This window comes from Lissotriton helveticus, chromosome 6 (genome assembly GCF_964261635.1).
Source record: "Lissotriton helveticus chromosome 6, aLisHel1.1, whole genome shotgun sequence".
NCBI lineage: Eukaryota > Metazoa > Chordata > Amphibia > Caudata > Salamandridae > Lissotriton > Lissotriton helveticus.
Genome location: NC_136067.1, coordinates 769,224,267 through 769,247,095, shown reverse-complemented (window position 1 = coordinate 769,247,095; position 22,829 = coordinate 769,224,267). Strand labels below are relative to the sequence as shown.

Genomic DNA, 22,829 nt, shown 5'->3' with positions numbered 1-22,829 from the left:
CATTTCTATCAGGCCCTCCGGGCAGCCCGACTCAGGACCCTGGTTGCTTGGCGACCTGCCGTAGCTGGGGAGGAGAGGGGGGGGCGATGGGGAAGTGAACGGTGGATTGTGGGGGATCTGATATGGGGCAGGGGGAGAAGGGCAGAGGGCGGGAAAGAGGAGACTCAAAGAGGAGTGAAGCGGCTGTGGTTTAAGGAGACAAGACAGCAGGTTAGGGGACAAGGGAAACTGGGACTTGAGGGAAAACAGGCTCTAATCTGAGTGACCAGGGCACGAGTAGGTGAGAGAGCACAGTTAACCCAGACATCCCAGAGCAGGGCATTCAAGACAAGTCTAAAAGCTAAAGGGACAAATTAAAGAAAAGAACACCGACATAAAAGACTACAGAGAGAGTAGGAGACGTACACCGCCTCACCGACAGTGAGATAAGAGACGCAGAGAGCCCAAGGGTCGTTGACTGGAGTGAGGACACGGGGTCAAGAAGTGAACCGACGCTCACTAAACATACTGTGCCAGGGATAGACAGCCGGCGAGAGAGATAGAAATCCAGCAAAAGGGACAGACCCAAAGAAGAACAAGAGAGACATGTGAGCAGGGCAAAAGAAACAGTGAGGGGCGGAGACACACGAAAGAGGCAGCAGGAGGCGGTACCAGAGACAGCAACAGGCACGAGGAGAGCGAAAATAGAGTGCCAGTGGAGAAAAGGCAGCAAGAAGAGACAGACGAGAGGGCAGGGAAATACGGCTAAAGAGGATCTAGGAGAGCAGATCCAGTGCTGTAAGTTCAGGGCAGTATCTGCACACACATAACCATGAGGATGGCAGCAGACGAGCCACAGGCCAAGAAGATCAAGCTGGACGAAAAGGAGAAGACCGAGGGGGACGGGTAAGTTCTTTAATGGCGGCCTCGGAATGCACATTTTGATGCATCTAGGGGATCGGGGAGCGGGGTGGCCCGGCGGCGTGCTGCCCAGACCTTGGCATCCACATGTGTGAAATTTCCAGGGACGCGACCAAAATATCTGATGTGAACACAAACCTGATTTCCAAGTGAGAAATGCTGTGTCCTTGAGGCTGTCAAGGAGTGGGACTGCTCTTAAGCGCGTGAGAGTCTAACCCAGAGGGTTTAAAACGCTTTTTATTCCCCCTCCAAAACTTAATGCAAGTATTTTGGTGAGGGGGCAGGGCTGATCGTAGGATGTTGGGATTGTGCAGTCATTTCAAGTGTACTTTTCTGTAGCTCACAATCGAGAGTAGATGTGGGACTTCCAAAAGAGTAAACATGGCAAATAAACCCATAAAGCACTACTCTCCATAATCGGGGTGCTGTGAGCCCCTGCACTCTTGGGCCCCCAAAAAACTGCACACGGTGCCCTAAAAATAGCTGTGGCCCTGAGAAGCAGACTCTCCCTTAGTGGTTAATTTGTGAAAAAAGTAAGAGCCAGGACTCTCGACAGGAAACAGCTTGCACTAACTCGTTGCTCCTATTAGAGCAACTTATAACTGAACTAACTACTAACAATGAAACACTACAAGTGGCGAGAGGATGTGGTGTAACGGCCAGAGTGGCTGACTTTGGCACTGTGGAACCAAGTTCGAGTCTCGGTGGCTCCACATCCTGTGATTCTGGGAAAATCACTTAATCTCCCAGTGCCTACCAAAAATGAATGTGTTCTTAACTGGTGCTCATGAAAAGCGTTCCAATGCCTTTGGGTAGAGTTTGCACTATTAGTGCCATTAATGACGATTAAGTGCCGGTGCTGAGCACCGGAAACCACTGGCTCAAATTAAGCACTGGCTTAATTTCTCATCCTCATCTTGCCTGACCATCATTTCAATCTTGAAAAAGGCCCTAGGTCCCTCTTAGGAAAAAATGAGCTCCTGCATATTTCCTCCCTTCCACGTTTTGTAGCAAAGGCACCCTGTGCCCTTAATGCTAGCCAGGAAAATATGCTGCAAAGCTCCCTTTTTAAAGAAACACATTCATAATTGTGGTGCCCCTCAGACCCCAGTGCCGCTGCACCTGTTAAACTAATGATAGCCACTGCATTGCAAAGCAAGCTGTCTCCTTTGTCCTTCAACAACATAGGCTCCTATCTTACACAATCCTTCTCCCATCTCTCTGATTCCCAAACCAAGGTGTCTTGTCTGCTTCAATTTTCTTCTCCTGTGGACCATTGCTATGAAGCCCTAGTATGCACTGTTCCCGAATACTCTCCAGGCAGTATAGTAAAACTGCTACAATCTGCAGCTGCAGCACCAATGATGACTAGGCTTTGCAAATCAGGCTGTTTACCCTGACTACTCCACGGGACCATCACTCCTAGGCCTATTGCTCAAAGTAGGCTTTCTGACGCTTTGTCTAACTAAACACCTGTTCCGTGCGTACCAAGAGTGACCTGGGCCCTAATGCTGCCAAGGAAAATGTGCATTAATGCTGCTTTCCATAGGAAGGCAGCCATTACTAGGGCCCAGAGGCAACTTACTCCCCTGACCCTAGTGCCACAGCACCTGCTGCACTAATATCTATAATAGCCATTAAAAAAAAAAGTAGCCACTCTAAATATGGCCCTGTTTCCCAGAGGCATCTCTCCGAAAAAGTGGTCTGACCATTCGTAAACAAAAAAAAGAGCCCCCACATAGTGCCCTCTCTTTTGTGCCATTTCTTTGATACTATCACTGTATCTCCTGCTTTTCTTCTTGGGCCATTACATTGAGGCCCCAGAGGTCCAGAGGATCAGATTTCTATATCTCGAATACAACCCTACTGGCCTACTCCCGTCAGCACCTTGTCTCGCCTTCTTACAAAAATAACCTGCCCTGAACATTTAATGCTGACCTTGAGGTGACTCTGACGGCGGGAGGAACTCCTGTGCTGTGAAACAAAGAGAGAGATTGAGAGCTAACCCACATTTATTTTTCATTAAGTGGGATGCATGTTATTCTATATGTCTTTACCTGAAGGTGAAAAAGAACAAAATATAGAATATTTTGGTTTTTTTGCCTCGTCTTTGATGCCCCCCATCTCCACACACACCCTTCCCAATTGCAGTCAGTATTACAATTCCCTCACTTTTTTTTTTGCACGCTTCAAATGCTACATGTAAAGGTAGACAGCCTGGAAAAGCAAAGGTCGCGCTTCGAGGCTCTCTTCATTTACAAGCGCTTGCTGATGTATTTTTGCCTTCCTGGGAATTCAACCATGGGACAACAGGGGATGAGCCCCATAGTTTGAGGACCTCTTGTTCAAACCAATGAGTAGCGCATGGTGTCTCATTCTAAATCCTCTAGACCATCAATGATCATATCCATACACTAGAGTTGGCAAGAGGGCATCCATCCCTATCCAAAGGAGTTGCCAATTCTTTGTAAAGCTTGCCACCTTAATGCAACCATTTTCTGGGCTTTACCATTCTCTGGGTTGTTTACGTTATGAACGTTGTTTCAGTAATATTACTGTTGTGACCTACAAGCAGTATCTCAGGCTGCTAGTACAGTCACTTCTGGGTAAGTGCCAGATCGCAGAAGTCTGAAAATGCGATGGGAATATTTTAGTTATCTTGAGACTACTGCAATGGGGACAGTTGTGTGTCACTTTCGTATTCTAGTCAGCACCTTAGAAATCCCTGTAGAATGTAATGCCGTCAGCGGTACGTAAAACACAAAAGTCATAATAATGTTAGTGTTGGCTGAACAGATGCTGGTAGACAGCTCTTACAATTCCACAACCTAGATCCACCACACCTTTCAGCGTACAATGGGTGTGTGCATTTAATACATACTACTTTGGACGACCAAATACCCTGTCCATTATGACCAACACATCACAAAAGTAAACTCATGTGAAATAACAAATACAGACCAGCCTTCTGTCACAAGAACCACTTGACACTAGTGACTGTTCATTGCAAATCTCACAGAGGCAGCTCCTAACTCCAACTCAACTGTGACATGTTTTGTCGAGGTGTGCCCTGTATCAAAGTGCTTGTGTGTAAACTGGGTGGCTGAGATCTATGGAGCGGAGCAATGAAGATAACCCTGAAGTACCAAACCCTTACGGTTTGTCTCACCCCCACAACTTGAACAAAAACCATGTAATCAAAGTCAATCTTTCTACATGTGCTCCAGTTTGGCTGCCTTTCTGCCAAAGTGTGAAAAGTTGATAGTATATAATGACACTATGTAAGCTCACTTTGAGTGCTTGGGCATGCTAGAAGTGCTTCAGTTTAAGGTGTTTTTTTTTAAACTTCTCAGTTACCTGTGGAGCAAATGGCGAGGCCCGAGTGACATAGAGGCCACAAAGACTTCTAGGAACGACAGTCACAAACATCTGGTTCTTGGCCTATCTTTAAGTAGCTGTTAGAAAGGACTGCTGACAGCTAGTGGCCAGTACAGAAACACCATGATGCTCTGCTGGGCCTAATCCACTCTTTTAATGAGACAACAAGCACATTATATATTACTGTACCATCATTGGCGTAGAAACATCTGTACAATAATTCACCAGTTTCAACAAGAACCGTAACTTATGCATCACATCAACACATATCCGCACTCTGGGTTTTTACATGTTTTTAAATCACATTTGAAAATAAGTTCTACAGTGAACCCCGTTCACAGGGCAGTAAAACGTATACAGTATATTGATGACAATTTTTGTTGGTGTTGTAAGCCTGTCCTGCTATTATATGCACCTCCTCGGCGAAAGATAGAATGAAGGACTAAGGCATGCCGCGTAACTTTACTGTGGTAAATCGGTCCATTGTGGGATTCTTTTAGTTTCGTATTCACACAGTGAGGAAGATGTGCTACACTTTTAGGGCTGCAGCACAATTAAGTTAGTCCTTTCAGGGCATGGTTTATAAAACTGGTCATGGAAGTGACCCACTGATCACGACTACCATTTTGCGACTCCACTGCTTAAAATGTTAACACACAGAAGTCTGCTGTAGGCAGACGGCACCATTGCAGCCTTCTGCCAAGCATGACATAAGTGGCACCAAAGCCCTACTTGGCTCGTGCACCATAGGGTTCAAAAGTCCTGATGTTAGGGAATATGAGTAAAGACAGTAGACATCATATATAGTGACAATGCCATTTATTTATCTGTTTTCAAAACCAACACATAAATACAAATGTTGTCATTTACAATGCCAATAGCTCTAACTTTTGTAAAGGCGATACCGTTGCATTGTAAATGCTTGTTCATATTAGTGGTGGATGTTTGGCACTTTGAAGGCCTCCTATTTAGGTTTAAATAATGTGGAGAAAGTCGGGCTTTACATGGATTGTCTTATGGGAACACTGTTTAGCTGTCTGACTTTAGAGATACTGCCTTAGCGTAACTGCAGTAATGGCAGCCACATTTGCTCAGTGCTATAAATCAATCCTACCAGGTTGTGCCCCTCTGTGATGTACAAAGCATCATTATCATGTCTGGCATCGAAGGCGACAATGTTCTAATAGCATCCTCAGCTCTGGAAGTTTACATTCTAGTATCAGTTTGAAGATCGAGCCTGTGCTATGACACACTTCCAGTTTCTGCCACCAGTAAAGGTCTTTGTGTCTCTTTCGTCAAAGGATCTCCATTGGCTGTCCCGAATATGAAAATGTATACATTTGCATTCTGCTTTTATCCTCATGGGATGCAGAGGTATCCCCTTCTCACTCCGTTGTTTCACAGATTATTTGTTGTTAATAAACATTTTCAGACTTCTAAGGTCAATATGAGCGCAGATTTCTTTCACAGCTGCTCCACTGTTATAGCAGCCACAATTTACAGTTGAACCTTACAACATGCCAGAAAGAGGTTTCACAAAATGTTACAATACTAAACTGGTTAGGTCCGTATGGCAGCCATTTATCCAAGAATACTGTAGTGCACATGCCGTGACCAGACCAATCTCTAGGAGAACATTTAATTTGTAAGAAGTAGGAGAAGGCGGAGTGCAAGTTCCGTAAAGAGTGGTGGATGCCAATTCCTTCCAAGTACAAAGTGGTCCTTGACCATGATTCTGTTTATAAAGGCCATTCTTCTTACTGCAGATTTTAATGATCGAACAAGACAAAAGTGTTTTTCTGTTTTGGCAATTTACGTTGTTTTTCTCTCTCCAGAAAATGAAACATTAACATCCAGTTTTTGTATGACTATAAATAAGCTAGAACCCAGAACAATATCAATAAGCTAAAACCCATAAACACCTTCAACTTGAAAGCAGTGTGATGCTAGAACTAAGCAAGTCACTTGCCACCCGCCTTGATTCGTTCGCCATTTCCTAATTTATCTTCAGGCAAACATCTCCACTCTTCCAATAAAGGCGCTTCAGACTTGAAAGGGAGGCCAGGGGGGGGGGGGGGGGGGGAGGGGCCTGCTATAGTTAGACAACAGAATGTCCAGCTCGGGCTCGCCTGTCACTCAGACATGGAAACGCTAAATTGTTTCTAGCCTCTTAAAATTCCTCTTCTTGAGAGGCGGTAAAAGAACTTTGAACCTTAGTTTTTACGTGACTCAGTGAAAAGCATTTTCCGTCAAGGCTCGAGGACAGAATCCTCAACTATCTGTGCCTTCTGTTATGTGCTTTGTGCCGCTACAAAACGTAGCCTGTAAGAAATTTCTACCAGGCCCCAAAATAAGGTAACAAGGCAGTTTATCCGATTGCACATTCTCGGAACGCTAAAAAGTGCTCCTTTCTTTTAAACTTGAACATCTTCTTAAATTGCACTATAAGGTCACGAACTAAATCTCTGGTGATCGAAGATAGAGCTCAAAACACAATTCGTTGTACCTAAATTTACATGCTGGTACCCTCTGAAAGAAAATGTTTTAAAAAGTAAATGCAGTCCACAACAAATGTCTTCCATTTTCGGACCAAAGTACCATACAGCAAGCTGATCTGCTCTAGACACAAATGAACAAACAAATTCATTAATTAGGACGTTCATATTGCGCACACCATCTTAATCAAGGTCTCTTGGCCTTGAACGGGTTTTGAATTAAGGCCGGAAACATTTTCATCATTTAATGTCTTCTAGTTGTTGAAGGACACAAAGAGACAACAAAAAGTATGTAGAATAGGGAAGATCTGGGCGAGCATGGGCCAGCTACCTCTTTACATAGATAAAAGTGATGAACAAAGACCCCAGGTCCTTTAAGCGTAATCGGAATAGGAGATTTCTTTTTTAATACTGATCCAGAGAAAGGTAAGTTAAAAAAACCTCATTGGAAATCTTGTGCTGCATCAAAAATGTTCTGTTGGCAGCGGCAAGTCAAAGAATCTCTTAAAGGTTTGGTATCAAAATATTGTTTTCAAAATATCGTCTGACATTAAAATAGAGTCCTGAACCTTGTCAGCAAAAAGTTTACCTCACTACTGTGAATAATATAAAAGCTGCAATTATGTTTGTAAACAATATTTAAGAGATGCTATTTATTTTAGAGGATATTTTTGTGTATAACATTCTGACATACAGCCCTCTAAAGGCATGGTCTGTTGTGGAGTGTTACAGAGATGAGGTTTTGCCATTAAATAGGTATGGGGAACTAGTGTTTCATGCATGTAAAATCTCTAGGACTAGCACATTTTGTTTAAAAGAAAACAGAAACATCCCTTCCTGTCAGCAAACAATGGGATCCAAACAATGCGACAACCAGCTAAAACTAATAAACATGAACATTTACCAATGGACCTATTTTGGAATAATACCTTTATGAAGAAATACCTTTACAAAGCAGTCACTTTAAAGAAGGATCAAAATAAAGTTTTTAATTAACTTTAGGTGGACTGCAATATTGAAACTTCTATAATGCGTTCTTTTATGAAGAAAATCCATTTCAACAACCCTCACCCGTACAAACCTCTAAACCTAAATTATTACAGTTACATTTGCACTAATCCTAACCCTAACCATTAATCATACCATGGGTAACACAGTCCATTTTAACCTATGAAGCACTTTATGTCGCTTTTTATTGACGATAGAAAAATATTAATTGTAACTTATTTTTCTCCATAAATTAAATGTTTTTATTCTGTTAAAAAAGTTAGGCTTTAAAGACAAGTGTGTAAACATTAAGAAAACTGAACTTGAAAATGAATTGTAACTCCCTTGTATGACTGGAATAGACAGTGTTAGTTGTCCCGCCAACATCATGTTTTCGAGCTAATAATAAAAATGTGTATATTATATATATATATATATATATATATATATATATATACACACACACATTTTTTTCAGTCAACTTTCTGCATTCACTGGTCTATTCAAGTGTTATTCGCATTCTGCTTACACACGTAACTGTATACGGCATGGGGAGTTGGGTCAATCCACTTCGTCCATTGGCAGTCTTACACTTTAACTAACAACATTTTATGTGATCAAAAATGCACAGCCATTTAAAAAAAAAAAATTGACTTCAGCACCTGAGTTGGTGTGCCTGGATGTTGGCCAAACATTTTTGGATATTGCATAGGTTTGCAAAATAATTAAATACATCACAGTGACATATTCTATTCACCTACGCCATACCTCTTTAAGAATCCATATAACTTGGCTTTCAGGACATTGACCGTAGCCACGAGTAATTTAACAGCAGGGTGTTTCAGAGCCCAATTGCTGACTGGCAAAGCACTTAATTGATATGCACTGAGTGATGGCAGCCTGCCTGTAACAGAAACTAATGGATGTAAACTCTCCCCTTAGCGGGGCTACTGAGGCGGCCCAGGCCCTTTGAGTTGAAATGATAAGATGCCCCAACGACAGCCCTGAAAATGTATGCAAGGGTATTTATGCCAGAAAAAAATGTTCCATACTGCATACCTCTCAAAGGAATATAAAGCGAAATAGATTCTCACGTGTGGCAAGCAGCCCAACCGGAATACATAGTTAGATTCTAGATATTTTAGGTTAAAACAAGGGAAAGGCTAAAATTGTGCAGAAAATGTCAGAATGGGGGCCTAATACAAGCCCTTTCTCTGCAGGACAGCATTCCACCATGCCACCGGCAAGGCTTTTTATCAGCATGAAATATCTTACCAGACATCATATGTACAATATAGAAGACAAGCCCTTTTTTGGAGTTACATACAGGATTTAAGATCATATATAGAAGCATTGTTTGTTCTATTTTCTATGCTAAATGGGCACACAGGTGCACTTAGAAAATTTTATGAATTGTGTTTAGTACGTTAAGATAAGTGATATATTGAAAAACCCAGGAAAACAATAATAATTATATATCGTTTCGTTGCAAGCTGTGGAATCTCCCTGTTGAGTTTGGGCTGCTTATAAGCACTCCCAATGCTAGGAACTAAGTTAACCATTGCACAGAGCAGGAAGGAGACTTGCTAAGGGTCACAAAAGCTAGTCTAGTGGAGGAAACACAGTGCTGTATCTTAGCTTGGAACGTGATAAAGGCAATGTCTCCTGGCACACAGTATTCAGCTATAAGATCACAGTCATTGTGTTCATCCATACATGATCCCAAGAGTCCACCCCCATCACCAAGATTCAACTATAGAAACAACAAACCACAAAGAATACAACTCATCCACAGGCTTGGAGAAGTGACTACAGGAGACACAAAAACAAGGATCCACGGCACATCGATTGCACATGGACACCAGCCAGCCAGATAACACGACAATCATTGCAACCAGGTGATAAACTGAATGGTAGACAGCATGAGACATGAGTCAATAAACAAGATGTTAGAAAAGAAAGATTTAAAGAAGATACATGAGAGAGAAAAATGTAGGAAAGACAAAACTCAATGGAAAAAAAACTTACATGAGAGTTTTAGAAATGAGTCAAAGGTATATAGAACAATATATTTAAATTCAACAGTTTAGATATGTTAGAGTTATGCATAGATCTTCGGGTTTTATGGTATTTATTTTTTTGACATTTCCGTCTGTATTTATCCATATTTATGTGTTGCTAATTTTATCTGTATTTATCCATAATTATTTTGGGTTTTGTGGAGAAATGAAGCTGAAATTAGTATATTTCCACATTTATTTAACTGATAAATATGCACTCATGCTTGAATGCCTGCCAAGTTTCAATTTTGTGAAGATCCGCAAAAGATAAATCAATGAACTTATATAAAAATATCCAAATTTCAGTATCAACCATGTGCATAACTACTGCTCTTAAATCCTCTTTGTTAAAGTTCCTTTCTTTTTTAACTCCCTTACCTATTAATCCACACAGCTATTGGCCTGGCACTCATGGCAGACAGTATTAAGATTTACTCAAAAGGCAACACAATTTCCATTTTTATCCACATTTACAAATAAATAGACAAGAAAACAAATGTTTTCTGTTTGCATTTACCTGTACAAATCAGTAAAAATGGAAAAAGGGTTCCTTAGTTATGCACAAGGACAAATAGACAGAGTTGTATTTGATGCATGTTTTGGACAGATACAGGGGTAAAGAGATGGTACATCCCTAAGATAGTTGGATGAAGGTATGATGATGCAGGAGCTTAACTATTATTGAAAGCTTCAACGACATTACATTAGAACTGTGCTGCTTCTACTCCACGTGACCTCGATGGACACTTACTACTCATCCCCCCAAAAAGTCAAAACATTACACTGCTACTTAACTTGACCACTCACTTGTCATAGAAAGCCAAACCAATGAAGCAACACCTCTCTATGCCTTTTACACTTCTTAGAACTGGACAGAAACACAAAATAAGACAGCAAATTAAGACCGCCAAGCTCAGCCACTTTACATATTTAATTCTACTCGGGGCCTTCCCTGTGGCAAGGCATGGAACCAGATGACCTGGGGCGGGGGTACTGCCTTATGGATGATTGCACTAACAGTTAAAAAAAAACAGGGGATGATATTGTGCATAGCCAAGTAGCTGTTGTCATTTAATGATAGTTTATTTGTATATTTCTAGTGGCAAACACGGAATAAACTTAACACCCATCTCCTTTCAAATTTGCCAACGATGCCATTGTGCACAGAGCAGTAAAGTACTCATGGACCTCGTCAAGGCTTTTTTTAATCAATTATTGTGTCGGTCTCCACCACTTCTGCTGCGAGGTTGCTTTTATCATGATCATTTTGCTAAACTTGTTTTTTCTACTGTTATTTCCAAGTTTCCCTGAGAGTTTCATATCAGCATTTTGAATTGTAGAGAACTTTATTACAGAAAAATTATTTTCCCAGCACAAAAGAATAGCTACCAGCCAAAAAAAAAGGAACTTTTGCAATGACAGGTAAGCGTGTGTTTCCTCAGAACACAAAGAACTTACCCCCAGATGCATCAAGCATCCATTTTGCGATTCCTTATTAGCGAAAAATAAGGATTTGCTAATAAGGAATAGCAAAATGCTATGCATTAAGAAATCGCTAAAAAAATTGCGATTTCTTAATGTTCCTTAATTGCGACTCCTAAATTGCGAGTCGCAATTAAGGAATACCTCCCCATTAATTTCTATGGGCCTAGAGGCCCATAGGAATGAAAGGGAAAACATTCTCAATTTGCGATTAGCAATTAGCGAATCGCAAATTGAGAATGAAATTTCAAGGGTGCAGGGGTGTCCAACGGACACCCTGTTGCACCCCTGAAATTAATCTGTGTACATGTTGCGCACACACATGCCCTAGGGGCATGTGTGTGCGCAACATGAAACTTTTTTCAAAGTTTTCGCAAATTACCATGAAGTTCAACTTCATGGTAATTTGCTCCCCCTATTAGCAAAATCGCTAATCTTTTTACTTTGTTGCATTGCATTTAAGGAATCTCAATTTGGGATCCCTTAAATGCAATCACAATTTAAGGAATCTCAATTTAGAGATTCCTTAAATTGCGATTTCTGCATTTGGGATGATGCATCCCAAATGCAAAAATACCGGTCGCAAAGGAGCAGATTTTCCTTTCATGCATCTGGGCCATACTGTAGTATATAACTTCAGTCACTTTAAGCGGATAGGGTCTACCTCATAGATTGTTTCACAAACAAAGGTCAAAGCCTTAATCTTAGTTCTCGAATCTACCATCATCCTGTGTAATGTCTTCAGAGAAGGAGATTTGTGCTCACATTGAGGCAAGTTAGCCATTGCATAGGCTGCCGACCTGTGGACAAATGGCCTTTTGTGGATACTGTCTATGGAAGTACCACTCAAGAGGGCATTGCTATAATCCAGTGCTTGGCAAAGAAGGCCCTAGTAGTTGTGAGGATGTGGGCATCCATTCCTGGAACACTAATGCAAGCCCTTAGGGTTTAAATCACACCGGATTTTACTAGCCCATCTCTCTGGCCGTGTTTGATCTTTCCAGCAATATGGCAGACAAAACTTAACACAATACTTCAGAGTAAGGCTTTACTTCCAAGGAGTAGCATGTTAGCCCCGCATACCTATGTTTACTGAATCGGCCTCTCACTGTTCATCTCAACATTGCTCTTGCCCTCTTAGTGCCTTTTAATGTTTTAGACACTTTTGGATAAATCAGCGTAACAGCAAGATCTCTAAAGCGTGCATCTCATCGTGTTCTGGTCCACAGAATGCACATGCCCCAATGAATTACTTTTCATGTGCATTGTCAAGCTGGGCATCCCCTGAACAGTGCTTTCATTTTTGAACATTGCGTCTCAGATTATCCAATCCATTTGTATTATCAATCTGTTGCCATGCCTTTATCTTTTCTGGAATTTTGAAAACTTTACTTCGCATATTCTTCTCCATTGTCTCCCTTAAAGACAAATCATGTAGATATCATGTTAGGACTCCTCAGCAATAAAGCAGACATACAGAACATAAAGATTCCCAGACTGCTTCAGATAATAGAAGAAAAATCACCACCAACAAAAAGACTCAAACTACCTTTTCAAACAGGGAATCCACCTATGTGGCACTCAAGGATATATCAAAGCTAAGCTACAGAACATGAAACACACTATTCAGGCATCTTCCAACATTTATGAAAAGCTTCATGCCGCCTTCCAAATCAGGAAGGCTGACGAACTCTTCCACCAACATGACAATTATAGTCCCCAAAGTAGAAAAATGTAACAAGAGATGTGATCAATCTCATGCCCTGTCGCAGAGGAAAGGAGCAATATCCCCTTTGTCATGGGCAGAGTTCCACACCACGAGCGCCTCCAGTCTTGCCATGGTCATCATCTAAAATCAGTGCCCAAACAGATGCCCAAAAATAATATGCAAAAGAACAAATCTTTTCAAAGATAGACTTCATTTTGGTTTGTCAAAACGAGATCAAGAGAGGAGAAATTAGAGAGAAATTATTGTATCTGCAACGTGATAATTTCTACATGTATTTGCAGTTAGGCACTAAATAGACACCAGTAAATCTTTCCTACAAATTCGACAAGAATTACTCAATAAAATAACTCAGAAACAAAGCAAGCCTTTTGTTAACAGAGATCTTCACAGTTGATTCCGTGCACATACTGCAGAAGGCGTAAACAGTCGCTTTAGGGCTTTTGTAGATTACCGTCTATATTTAAAAAAAAAAAATCTTATTTTGCCCTTAAAAGCCGATTTTGTGACTTTATCTGCTGGAAAACCCCTCATCTTACTTTAGCCTCAACATATTACATAAAACGAATACTCCTCAGGTGTGGTTTTAGGCAGCTATCGTGTAGCCCCTCATCACTATTAACCACTAGGTAAAAAACACACACACATGTACAAAAGAACATAGGAGTCTGAATATCTAACATGCAGCCAACAAAGTACAGATATGCCAAGTAGCTAGGTATCAAGTGTCTCAAAACAGCAATTGACAAATGTACACCACACACAAAGCAACCGAATATCAGGCCCACATCCATGATAACACTGATATGTCAAACAGTTGACGACTGCTGTGCTCACAACCAGTTAACCAGAAATGTTACACAAACGTCTACATCTGCTGGGCAAAGGACAGGCCGAAAGCGTGAGTAAGCAATAGACACCAAAATCATACACCTGCAGCTCAATGTATGAGACACAGCCTTCTAACTAAGCAATGCACCTCAACACAAGATCAGTAGCACGCCAGCACACGTTGAATAGGAGTCCATTTTGCAACAGAATCTCTAAACCATATGTGAAACTCACATATACGACAAGGCCCCACCAATGATAGTTGTGCAACGCATGAGAAAAGGCTGATGAGAGGAAACACACAGAATCAACAAAATACAGTGTACATAAAGCAAAGTTCAATCTTCAGACGTTGCGAGTCTTTTATTTTTCAAAAGTCCTTTGTATACATGTGGAAAATAGCCAATGTGTTTCACCCTTCACAAGGTCTTCTTCAGGGCAATATAAGGTAGCCACATTCGCATATCAATTTATTGACTCCAGCAAAGAGTAATATCTCAAAACATCCCTGTTGGTGGACGTTGACTCCACAAATGAGTACCCGTATGTCCTCAGTCCAATCAGAAGCATACGTTGCCTTCAACTAGCGAAGAAAAAATTCTTAAGGCATTGGTAAGTCTCCAGTGTAATCAGTAATAGTACTTTAGCAATCCTTGCTTGGTGTTCTGAAAAAGCTGTGTCCGGCAGCAGCGCTGCCACTAACATAACTGTTGCATGCATGTGCTCAGAGGGGTAGGTGTTCCAACAAATGTATTACTGAGCTATAAACCCAAGGCATCAAATATAAATAAGCATTCCTGCAAACAGCTAATTGCAATCCCAAAGGTAGAATGTTTATCAGCAGTGCTTATTGGAAGAGACAAGAGCAGTACATGGAACCAAAGTATCAACAAAGATTTCTTTCTCCAAAAGACACCATTCAAGAATTTTAAAATATAAGACTGAAGGACATTCAGGCTACAGAGCAACAGACCGCCCTAGATAATGGATACACATAGCTGACTTCCAATATTGGGATGTGGCACAAATCTTCTAACGGGCATGGGTTTTTTTGGGATACCAACTGTGGGTCGTGATACTGGGATTTTCAAGAATACGCTGATAAATGAGGCGGTTGATTTAATTTTACATTATGTATACTCCTTTGTAAAACTGTACGGTATCCAAGATCAGTCTGGTCAGTTATCCACTGAAACCGGGTAGTAACACAGGCTATTTCCTGAACATTTCCTTACATAGAATACGCTCAGCCCAACTACGTAGCCAGCTGCTTAAAAATGCCATCTCAAAACATGAACAATTTAATCGCAAAATAAAAGCGTACAACTTAACCTCCTAATCAGACTTTAAAAGATTGATAGTAAACAATGAACACAGTTGACTGACCCAAGCAAAAAGAACAAATTCATGGAAAGAATGCTGAGCAATGTCAAACATTCACCCCCAGTACAGAGATCTGGGCCTAAATCCATTGTTTTTTTGCTCACCATGCCATTCCAATTGGACCCAGCCATATAAAAATCAGTCTTGTCTCTGCTCCCAATGGGAACAGACCGGACCGAAAGTCACATTACCTGCAAAAAATGCTATCCTAATAGATATAGCTGCCCCTCCTTTCGGGACACACACAGATTTTGTAAAAAAAAAAAAAAGTGTCACTTGTTCATGTAAATATTGATTTTAACTTGTTAATGACTTCTGGTGAAGTGCTTTTCCATTAACAAATTAAAAACCACCAAACACCTTTTTCCTCTTCAGATGTCTCGACCACCAACAAAAACAAAAGGTTACATCTGAGCAGTATAACTAACTTTATTGTGAGCTGAAAATCCTTCCATCTAATCCTCACAGGGCAACTGCAACAACCTAGCTGCTATTTCTGTTCGTTTTATTTTTTTCATTAGGCTCCACACTGTCCCAGAATGTTTATACAAATCAGTTAAAAAGAAGAATGGGTTTAATGATGGATTCTGCTTTTTTCCTACCCTCTATTTCTGCTTTCCTTTTACCACTAGGAAGTGAAATGAGCGAACCAGGGGCACTGAAGAGATGAAGAGGAGTTAAGGAAAAGTTATAAATGAGGAGCAGATAAAAAATTTAAACAAAGATTTCCCTTTGAGCCCTACACGCTGGTCACCGAGTGAACTACTACATGTATTTACCATTATGACCTCTTTGAAAACACATGGGATTCCTATACCAAAAAACAATGAGAAAACAAAAAGGATATTGAACACAGTGGTGTAGCTAGTCCTTTTGCCTCCTGTGGCGGTCCAAGCCTTTGCTGCCCAGCGAGAGCAGTAAGATCGGAGGGAGGGGCGAGTGGGTAGAGGCCATCGACCCCCCAAAAGTCTCCCCCCCACCCCTTGCTATGCCACTGATTGAACACCAACAAAGCAGTTTCAACTATCAAGTACAACATATTAACAGTAAGACTGCACGTGTCGTTTAACCTTCAGCAGTGTCCACTTGATGGAGCAAGGTTTCGTACGTAAAGAAACTTGCTCGGATTCAATCCTCTCGACATAATATGTAATAATGTAACCAACATGTTTTGTAAGTACTGATAATTGCATCACACGACATTTACTTTATCTAGGGGAAGCTTTTAAATGTGCTTTACTAACAAGTAACCCGAGTGACTAAAGATGGCGACTGAAAACGCAGGAACTCTTCTGCGCATGCGTCTACTGCATCTATGTAGTATGACGTCTTTCGCTTTGGCGGGAAATCTTTGCAGCTGCGCAGTAGTACTTAAAATGGCTGCTTGAAACGCACATGATAATGCACATGCTACACTGAAATTAAACCTTGCTTGTCTTACTAAACTGCTAATGCGATAGCTAAACTAAATTAAGGGAATTAGAGTAGGAATACGTTTTATACAGTGCATTCATTCATTTTATTCTAATATGTTTTTCCTTTGACTTTATTATTAGTTTGTATTTGGGCCTGGAGGGTGTCTGAAAAGTGCCATCTTGTCATGGGGGACGCAGGCGCATTGAACGTTGCAAACTTCACGAAATGACATCGAAAATCTGCCAAAAGTACAGTGACTGGAAGATGCGCCTGGGAAAAGCACCTCTTGACCCGGAGAGGGGAAGCAAAATATAAAAGTTTGCATACAATATTGTAAACCCAATGTGAAATGCGGGTGGGAAAGAATAAAGCATGGGAAATAAGTAAGGGGAGGGAACATAGAACAATGAACCTAAGAAAATGTGACATTACATAGTATGGTGTGATGACTTCTCCCCATCTCATTGTCCAATCACCAGTAGGGAAAACACCAATATTGAAATGTTGGGGGCTCGGCCAGTTAGATTGTCACCGACTTGTCAGACTTGCCATCGACCTGTCACCGACCCATCATTGCTGCAGAAGACGCCGGAGGCCACGGAGGTCAGAGACGCTGTCCGAGAACTCTGACAGAAGAATCGAGAACGGAGATACGGAGAGTGAGAAGAATCGGAGAGATTGCTGAAGAAGACGAACCTGTCCATTTAGAAGGGGAGAATCAAGAGCAGTACCAGAGAGGGGTGTAACGCTGGCATTGCACTTAGAAGAGGTTACCTGTCCTGAACTGTTGGCTCCTGACTACCCTGGAGTCCCTTTTTCCAGCCCTTGGCCAGGGTTGGTCCTCACACCATTCTAGGTAAATATAAATCTGTGTGGTATGTCCTTGTACCGTTTCCTTTTCCACTCATCCCAGGTACCAACGTCATGAGATTTTACTAAATCTTTATATCTTTACTTAAATCATTATTTCTCTTCGAAAGTTTGGTGTTTGACATGTATTGGTATTTGACTCACAAAATGATTGCATAGATAAAAGTTTTAAAACTCTCCTGAGTCTGTGGTCATTCAGATAAAGGTAAATGTCATTTATGCCTATTATCCTAACAACCTGATCTATCGACCAGAGGAAATTGAGAACTAAAAGTAATAAGGTATTGGTAAGAATTGGTGTACAGGTATAAATTCATTATAAGGTAAAATAAGCCCTGATCGCCAGCGCAAGATTGCCAGTTTATTGTATGAATGTTGTATGGGCCTGGTGAGTATGGTGTTTTAGAATTAAACCCAAGCTGGTAATCCCGCTCCAACACACTCCCTTGTTAATTTAATTTAAAATTACATTTGGCCAACATTTCTCAGATATCCAGGGAAATGTGATCTCACCAAAGGACTGGGACTAAAGAAATTAATTATATATTTTCATGACACACCATGTATAGTGAAGGGCCATTACATTTTTTAAGTATTGCCATGATCATATAAATAAATGCATTTTGGAAAAAGCGGTCACTGTCTTGGACTTGCAATCGACATTGTTTTGCTTGTTTTATCTGTTATGTGTGTTTGTTCTATTTAGCAGATATAGTGGTTAAACACTGAAGGTTAAACTGCAATGCAGCAGATTTGAACTGGTTGGTGTGAATTTCAAAACAGTGAATGGAATGTCTACAATGTGTCAGTGTGTGAACTCGAGAAGGCAACAAACAACCAGTATGTAGTTTGGGTTACACTTTCCAGCTTGGTTTTTCCTTGTTGATAGTTTTCCAAGAAACCCGAGAATGGATATGTATAAAAGGAGCTACATTTTGAATTGTTAATAGTTGTAAGTTTAAAAGATATACTCTGAAAAGTGTACACGTTTTATTGAATTAAACGTACACTCATACTTGTGTAGATTTTCTCCCAGGCCCTAGTGGTTTTTATTATATTTAAATGTTTTTTTTAGTTTTTGCTTTTGAGTTTACATTTTTAACAGTCGTTTTGTTTTTTTGCAGCTCGTTACTGATGTCTTAAAAATCATGTCAATGGAGTGGGGTGACCTCACTTGCCCCCTCTACTGTGAAAGTACTCGCCAAAATGTTTAACTTGAATAACACATTATGACTCAGAGGGTAACTTCAGGTCCAGACGCCAGTACTCTCTTATTATTTCGAAAGGGCATTGCTGCACCCACTTGATGAAAAAAATATATATTTTTACTGTCTTAATGTCAAAAGTGAGTTTCCAGCCTGGGCTACAAAGTTACACAATGTTGCACATTAAATTTTTTCTATTAAGCAAGCTTTCACTGTTTGCATAATGTAAACATAGATGTGTTGCTTTCAGTTACCTCCTAACAAGTCTTAAAGCAGCAGACGCAGGCACTTTTTATTTAAAGACGTTGTGTATTGCACATAAATTCGGCAACATCCGGAAATGTGTATAACAAAAAATGTTTGGCATTCAGAACAGCAGACTTCTTGACAAGCCATCCGTCCTCATGACCAGAAAAAATGAGAAAAAGTAATCAAAATGATATTTTAATTTAAAACATTTTTTTAAATGAGCCTCATTGAAATATTTTACAACATGGTACAGACCAAAGCGCCATATCACAACTGTGATTTATTCTGTGTGCTACAGCTTCACTATCAACTAGCCCTAGAGGTGCAGGGTCGAGATTTAGACCAGGTTTAGAATGTTGTTCATATTTAACCCCTGAAATCTGGTACATTCCGAAGCCGCTCCTGACATTGCAAAAGGCCAGCGCTTCTGACAGACACAACAGTGACAGTCGGCGGGAAGGGCGGGGCCTGCGGAGCGCTGAGTAAACTGCTCCCAGCACACTCTCCCGCAGCCCCAGTGGGTCAGGGGTCACCGGCGCCCCGCGAGGCCTGGGAGCTGCGCGCGCCGTCTCGCACACTTGCTGCTCTCCGCATCAGCCTCTCTGGCGTTCAGGGTCAAAAAAATGCAAATCCGCTTTTGTTTTTCTCGTGCAAATAATATAAAATAACAAAAAGAATAACTTTATGTAAAAAGAGGTCAGAGAAGCCGATTAGATGCACTGGCGCTGAGGAGAACCGACCCTAGAAGAACCCAGTGGAAATCAATGAACTGTGCTCTTCATAAAGAGGTAGTAACGGACGATTGTTTCCAGGTGTCTGCATTCGAACACGTAAAATAATCACATTTCCAAGTAAATAAAATCACATAATCCATATGTTGTCGGTTCATACTTCTATTTTGCCAGTTTGTTATTTATATGTAAAAACAAGCAGTTTAGGGGGTCTAATTAGCACTCAATTTCCCCATTCATAGAAATAAAACTATAAAAATAAACACTGGTATAAGGGAAAGGCCGTTTTGCGCCTCTTCAACTTGAAATGTCGCATTTTCGTGCAATTGAACGTGAGCAGAGAATTCTAATTTTACCAAAGAAATGGCGCACATCTGCACACCCATGCATCGTTAGCAGCTGTCAGGAACAATCTGGGCCAAGCAGCCCATGCTGCAGAGAAGAGTGCAGCATCATCGAATGTGTCACTGGTGTGTAACGTGCCGGTGCACTCACAGACCTCCTTGTATGGGCAGCGAGGTGCAGATAGCGGTGCATCGGCTGCCGAGGCGCGCGCGGAGCCCCGCGTGCCGCTCACTGCGCGCCCGGCGTGTTTGCGCGAGCCGCAGCGAGGCGAGCGCGCGCGCTGCGGGCTCCGGTTGTAAGAATGAGAAGTAAAGTGTAATCCCCGGGCTGGGGCGAGCTGCCGGCCTCGGGATTGGACGGCGATGATCTCACGCTCACCGGAGCCTGCGATAGAGGCACCAAAAATAGCCTGATCCTGAAAAGGAAGAGGAGAGGAGATGTTGCACAGTCAGCCGCCGCAGAGCGCGGGCACACACACACATTACCACTACTGTGCACAGGGGAGCCCGGGCACCGCCCAGGGGCTTTAGGTGCGGAGACTCAAGTACGGCTCACTGGACAAACAGCACGTTCAATATTCAAACCGCATATTGCATACTTACCTCGCAGCTGTACGCAGGGGCAAGCAGGGTCAGGGAATACACCCCCGTAGAAATACATTTAGCACACTATCCTCGTATGGGAAAATAAGAAAACGCGTGCACGTGTTTTTAGATCCGCTACAAAATAGTGTGTAATTATAGCTATTCTTAAAATTACATTTTAATGCAGTGCATGAAATTAGCTATTTTAAAATAACACATTGTGTTGGGCGTGTGTACACATAATATCTATTTAGAGCGTGTGCGGAGTGGGCTGTGGATGCAAAGTGCGCCCGCGCACCCCCGCCGGCCTGCGGGCTGTGGCGCGGTCCGCGCTGACCTTTCAGTTTCCGTGCAGTCAGCAGCACGCGACAGGTGCAGTGACTGCGCGGTGTCAGAGCTGTGCGGGCTGCAGCCTCATTCCGTGATCCAGCACTCCCTCCTCCCATGACACAGCTGAAGGCAGCCCGGGAAAGGATGCGCCCGCACACACCATGCGTGCCCCCTGGGACAGCGTCCGCGGTGCACGTGTCCGGACATCGTAAACAACAACACTGCACGCACCGCCGCGGCGTGTAGGATCCCGTTCAGATTCGATCTCGCACTTCAGCCATCACCCATAGGCAAGCGTGACCCGAAGAAGGGCTGTTGTTCAGAGATCCATTCTACACATGACCTGCAGGGTGATGTAAACAAAGCAGCGCGAGGCTGCTGAGAGGAGGGGAGTGCCTCTATTCCCTTGCAAACTGAAATAAAAACAAAAGCAGCTTCCTAACCGTGATTTGTCACACCGGATGTCCGTCCCGTCACAAGCCCGGTTGTGACAGGCCAGACAGCTGCCCCAGACTATGAATAGCCAGCAGGATCGATCAGCATACTGTATGTGGTGCAGGCAGGGTGGCAATGAACTCCTAGGGGCGGGCAGGGGGAGGTGGGGGCAATTCTGTTAAAGGTCTCTCAATCTGACAGCTGCTTGCACCAGAAGCACACAACAGGAGGCAGGAGCACGCCCGAGTTATTAATGCGTCGCCCCTCCCCCCTGCTGCTGCTGCTCAAGAAAACATCCATCAGCATGCAGCACAGCAGCCAGGGCATCCCTAGCCGCCCCCATACCCGGCCCGAGCGGCGCTCCGAAGACCTGCCCGACGCTGGGGCACACAAACAAGCACCGGCACCAACCACAGACCGGGGAGGCTGAGGGGAGAGTGTTAGGGGCACAACCCAAATGCATAGGAGTATAAACATCCAAACAGCAGGGTGTATTTATATTTAGCAGCCACGCACACCGAGTGGAGTGACCGCGAAACTTGCACAATTCCCCTCCAAGCGCCCACATGAAGAATACACCGAGACCAGAAGGCAGCGCTCAGCAGCGTCAAATTCATACATAAGATCTGTCTACCAGCGGCTACTCGCGCAGAAAACAACCCGACATTCCCATGCTCCACATTTCAGCACAAAACACTGCAATAAAAAAAAAAAAAAGGAGGCAGGCGGTACTCACCAGCGACACATCCTGATTTCACTTTCTGTTCACACCCTGCTGCTGTCCGCGGGGCTGGCGATGGCCGGCGGCCGTTTATATTTTTTATTGTTTTTGGTTATCAATAATAAGAGAAAGACCTGGTCACGTGGCAGTGCGTGTCTGTGCGTGTGCATGCCCTCTCCAACCTCGGGGTGCGTGCTGTGCCCTCGGATGCCCCCTCCCAGCCGCCGAGAGAGGGAGGCTGCAGAGGTGCGGCTGGTACTCCTCCCCTGTTGTTGTTTTTGCTTCTCCCCGGCGGCTCTCACTCACGGAGGGGCTGCTGCTGCAGGGCGCTTGTTGTTGTGTGTAAATGGTGGCTCGCGCTGCCGCTCCTCCCGCAGCGCGTGCGGATCCTCTCTGATTGTTACTCGCGCGGCTGCCCGTCCCTGCCGCCCTCCCCCGGCGGCGGCTGAACACGCCTTCCGCCCGCTCCTCAATCGCTACATTGTTGACATTCGCAGGGTGACGTCACCCCCGCCAGCGCTCCATTCACAATAAACTTTACGCTCAAAAAGGGGGAGGAGGAGGGGATGAGGCAAGGGGCGGGTGAGAGCCTGGGTGGGGCAGAGTTGTGGAATCGAGACTGGCATCGCCGGGCCAAAAAGAGGAAAAGACTCAGAGCACTACGGCCGTCTTGAGCAGAAAATACATTTATCAAGAGGGCG

At 42.8% G+C, this 22,829-nt stretch overlaps 1 protein-coding gene across 1 annotated transcript in view; it reads right to left on the bottom strand.

Moving 5' to 3' along the window:
- The window catches only part of BACH2 (BACH transcriptional regulator 2), a 688,374-nt gene extending 665,921 nt beyond the window's left edge, over positions 1–22,453 (bottom strand). The window contains exon 1 of the mRNA XM_078648259.1: positions 22,144–22,453. The gene's annotated coding sequence lies outside the window, so the exon portion shown is untranslated. The remainder of the gene's footprint in view (positions 1–22,143) is intronic.
- Positions 22,454–22,829: the final 376 nt, after the last annotated feature.